Below are 5,136 nucleotides of genomic sequence, written 5' to 3' on the forward strand. Positions count from 1 at the left end.
ATGCATTCAAGATTACATTTTCTTTAAGAATTGGTATATATTTTTATGCACTTTCTAAGAAAATGGACTTACAAATTAAATTTATATGTCATTAAACATTTTCGACACCGCAATATATTTTTATTTTCTCATAGAGGAAGCTATGTGACGGTGGAAAATTTGTCTGTCGAGATTTTCATGTCACCATGTTCACAATGTGCTAAAACGTCGAGAAACCACGTTTGGAGAAAATGTCCGGATGTATATGTGTGCGTGCGTGCGTGCGTGTAATGGCCTCCTAAGATTCAAACATGTATAACTCGAGAACGGTTTCAGCTACAGCCCCCAAATTTTGGAGGCATATGCAGCTCTATAATACCTTCATTGACTATAATTTTTGTCATAATTCAAGCTGCGGCTCGGATTTTATGTAGTTTTCAATTTCCACAAAAAATGAGGTTATCACTCTAGCGATCGCAAATTTTGTGATAGTCGTCTAAATAGTTCTTGACAAAGAGATTTGTATCCAAGGTTAATTGGTATTGCATTTGGGCCGAATCCATCGAGAAGTTTTGATTTTATGTTTTGAATTTTGTTGAAAAATTAAATTTATCAATATAACTCACGTCAACTTTGACCGATTGAGTTCCAATTTTCCAAAATTATAGAACATCATTTAGCTGTGATATGTATGAAATTTGGCGGAGATCGGTTAAATAGATCTGATTATACATATATTCAAGTTTTTGAATTTCAGTCGATTCAAAAATATTAGGCCCGAAGAGATAATGCAAGAAATTTATCCTTACATGCGTTCTCTACAGTAAGAAGCACTTAAAGTTGTGAGAGGCATGGGGACTAACGTTGAACAAGCTGCAAGTTGAAACTTACAATTTGCTTCCTCCGAATCGTAAGTAGTGTACGAAGTCCCTATATGAGGAAGCCAAGAATTTAAATTTAGCAATTTGCTTCCTGTGAATCGTCGGTAGTAGATGAAGATTCATCTATGGGGAAGCCGAAGATTAAAAAAAAATGAAAATGCTTTTACATATAGGGACTTCGTACACTACTTACGATACGAAGGAAGCAAATTGCAAGTTAGCCAAGAATTTACAAGCTGCAAGTTGAAACTTACAATTTGCTTCCTCCGAATCGTAAGTAGTGTACGAAGTCCCTATATGAGGAAGCCAAGAATTTAAATTTAGCAATTTGCTTCCTGTGAATCGTCGGTAGTAGATGAAGATTCATCTATGGGGAAGCCGAAGATTAAAAAAAAATGAAAATGCTTTTACATATAGGGACTTCGTACACTACTTACGATACGAAGGAAGCAAATTGCAAGTTTCAACTTGCAGCTTGTTCTGATTAGCGACATCACAATGCATTTACATTTTATATCTGTAAAAATGTATATTTCAGTGTTTAGAGCTTCTATATCCCGTTGAGAAACAAAAACTTGTGAAATCCCCAAAAAAAAAACACGTGTAAAAAATTACGCCAAGTACAGGAGTGCTATCAATTCCTCTAACAAAAAATATTGAAGTCATATTATTGAGGCCAAGTATATGAGTCACTACGTGTTTGCCTATTATATGATCTAGCACTGGCCCATCATTTTAATTGTATTTTCAAAATTTCCTATAACGTTTTCGCTGCTCTTTTACATTACTACTGCTTCCCGTAGTTGGTTATGATTTAATGGTCATTAAATAATGAATAAATGTTGTGTAATAAATGGTGATTCCTTATCGAGCACTACTTCGTGGGTCCGTGCATTTCTCGATATAAATTTGCGTTCATTATACCAGTCATCAAACTCAAGGTTCTCAACTAGTGTCAACTTTCTATATAGAGCATATTAACAATGACTCGTCAAAAATAATCACGGTAAAAGCTCAATAATAAACATATAGTATTAGAATACTATTAGTACGTTCAAAGTAAGTTTTTTGGAATTCCTTGCACAATTAAAATGATGGGCCAGTGCTAAATTATATAATTGGCAAACACGTAGTGACTTATGTACTTGGCCTTAATAATATGATTTTAATACTTTTTATTAGAGGAATTCACAGCACTTCTGTACTTGGCGTAGTTTTTTACGTGTAAGTGTTTTTTTGGGGGATTCCTATATCTATGCTTCACACACAAAATAACGTAATGACGTAACCATAGAACTTATATTCATGGAAGAGGAATAGCGCTATTAAAAGTGGCCCCAATATGTTGAAACAGAGATATATCTCTTTCTGTCTTCGTAGCATGAATACTGAAGGAATTCGATTGGAGGCAGCCGTTGTTATGATGTAGTGCGCGCGTGCGCAGTCAGAGTAACTGAACGTTACGAACGAAAAGAGAGATAATATCTCTGTCTCAACATGTAGGGGCCTCTTTCCGCTCACTGCTAGAGTGGGCTACTCCTCTTCCAGGATCATAAGTTCTATGGACGTAAGACGTAAGCGTAAGTTACGTCTTACCTCGTTACGTTATTTTGTGTGTGAAGGACTTCAGTGCCTGAAACTTCGTACATTAAAGTTTGTCAGTGTCTGAGATCTGATTGTAAATGAAAAGTTTTAAGTCACCATTTTCCCTTTATTTTTTCAAGAAACACCTTTTTTCATGTTGTATCTTTTAATTTTCATTTTAGTTCTTTCGTTAGCTGTAAAAACGTGTAGAAAAGAAAGAAATCGGCGATATGCATTTCTGCATTTTAAAAGGCTACATTTACTTAGAGAATCGAAAAAAAGTCAAATTTCGGAATTATTTTTCTGAGAAACAATTGGCGAAAATAAAACGCGTTTTTTGAAACAAAAAAGTACATGTATTGAGAGTGTTACGTAGGCCGTAGTGGCTAGCGAGGCCTTTAAATTTGATAACAAAAATTTAGAATTAACCAAAAGAAAAGGAACGAACAGAGGTAACGTGAATAATATTTGAGTGAATTCCGAGCGGTAAGAATGCACTTAATGGAGGGTTCGCTGGTCCTTTAAGGTGTTGAAACACGCCTTGCTATTCCAACGTGGATAGATATTCCCTAAAATGTTTAAGGATGGGTAATAGATATTTAAGACGCGAGGAAAATGTGAATTTACGATATATTGTTACAGATGATTTGGTGGTTTTCAATTGAATATTATTGTATATAGTGTTTCGGTTATGAGAAGTACTGGGATAAAAATCGTGAAATTGAATTACAAAACCTGACTGTATGTGAGGTTAAGGCGAAAAGAAATTTGGTGGAAGAGAAAATTATCTAGTATATGTGTTACTTGGAAAGACTAGTCTATGCAGCTCAATTTTGCCCGGTAACCGATCCAGCTTGTTCCCTAGGGTATGTAGTAACGAATCCGTACCTAGCCCAGATTCCGAATATTACACTGAATCTAATACTCTAACGGTTAGAGCCACGAGTGATAATGTGCAGTCCGATCTTTGCGTGTAAAACTAAATGATTTTCTGAGCGTCAGTACCATGATTTTGTCCGCTTATAAAGGGTTTCCCAGAACTACTTTTGGACCGGAAAGTGGGCGATGGCTGGAGGTGCCCTGAGCACCCTCCCGCAAACCGTTTGCCAAAATTCGCAATAGTTTTTAAATGAGAAGCATTTAAGTGGGACCAATCAGAACGAAGGATTTCCGCGGGTCATAGCAGCTTGGTGGGAGGTATACTCACGGATGCCAAAGATAGCTGTTTTGCAATAGCTTTCCACAAATTCCGCGCTTAGCAATTGTTTCACAGGCCGAGCGAGCGTCACTAGGATTCGTTGACAAACTACCGATATAGGCATGGGCGTGTCTTAGCTTAGACTGGTGCAGCAGCTACACGTACAACTCGGCCTGTGAAACAATTGCCAAGCGCGGAATTTGTGGAAAGCTATTGCAAAGCAGCTATCTTTGGCATCTGTGAGTGTACTTCCCGCCACGCTGCTATGACCCGTTCGAAATGAAATCCTTCGTTCTGATTGGTCCCACTTAAATGCTTCTCATTTAAAAATTATTGCGAATTTTGGTAGACGGTTTGCGGGAGGGTACTCAGGGCACCTCCAGCCATCGCCCACTTTCCGGTCCAAAAGTAGTTCTGGGACACCCTGTATAGTCGTTTTTTGCTAATGCTCTAGGTATGGTTAGGATCTTAGGAATGCACTCAACTAAGCAGCTGGGTAGGTGACGCAGGCAGTGCACTGGGTAACGTGCTGAGTCTGCAATTATATTGACTGCCGGCAGTAGTAATAGATCCGTTATAGCGAGACCTGGGGGCGTGGTTAAGTGGGGGTGGGGGTGAGTCCCAAAAGTATTACGGTCAAAATTTTTCGTTTCAAACTCGACGCCCCCAAAAATTTAGCGAATGACATTTTTCGTTTCAAACTCGACGCCCCCAAAAATTTAGCGAATGAGGGAAACGACGCTTCTTATAGGGCTAGAGCATCATCCCCACTCTCTATCCACCATCCCTATATAATAATAGAAACTGGTAGCAATACGAAATATTAAAAATATTTTCTTAGTATTTAACCTCAACACTTTGAAAAACTTTACAGTTTTCTAGTACGTTTGATTGTGTTAAGTTATGGATCCCCGCTGGGTTCACCCGTGGTCGGCCATTGTGGCAGGACCTAGTTCATGCGGAAAAAGCTATTTCGTTAAAAACTTTATAAATTACAATTCAAAAATGGGAAGTGGTAATTTTTCTGTATGAAAACTAAACGGCAAAAATAAATTCAGACAAAACGATATGTCGGAAAGTAAAAAGGAAAATTAAAAGACAAGCCGACATCTTGATAAAAAAGGCGCCATCCAGTCGCTGAGACATTTTTTGTGCAACGAAAATTTTCTGAAATCTTGGAGAAGAACTGCAACGAATGGCTAGGATTTCTGGAGCCTTCACATTTCAGCCAGACACAGTTGTAAAGTCGGTTGATATCCATTGTGAATATCTAGTCCCAAGACGACACGTTTCTGACTGTTTAAGTTGTATACAGTTTGCATCATCAGCAATGGTGATGGTTTTGGAACAGGTGGCGATGTAGATGTAGAAGGCGTGGCATTCACACCCACAGATCTTTTAAGCGGCATCCTGTTTTCTCCTTCGTTAAGTGCTACCTTTTTTCGTTTACAACCGCCTTCGTTTTCCTTATTTTTCCTCTTCCCATTTTCCACG

This window comes from Cephus cinctus, unplaced genomic scaffold (assembly GCF_000341935.2).
Source record: "Cephus cinctus unplaced genomic scaffold, Ccin1 Ccin1_scaffold0077, whole genome shotgun sequence".
NCBI lineage: Eukaryota > Metazoa > Arthropoda > Insecta > Hymenoptera > Cephidae > Cephus > Cephus cinctus.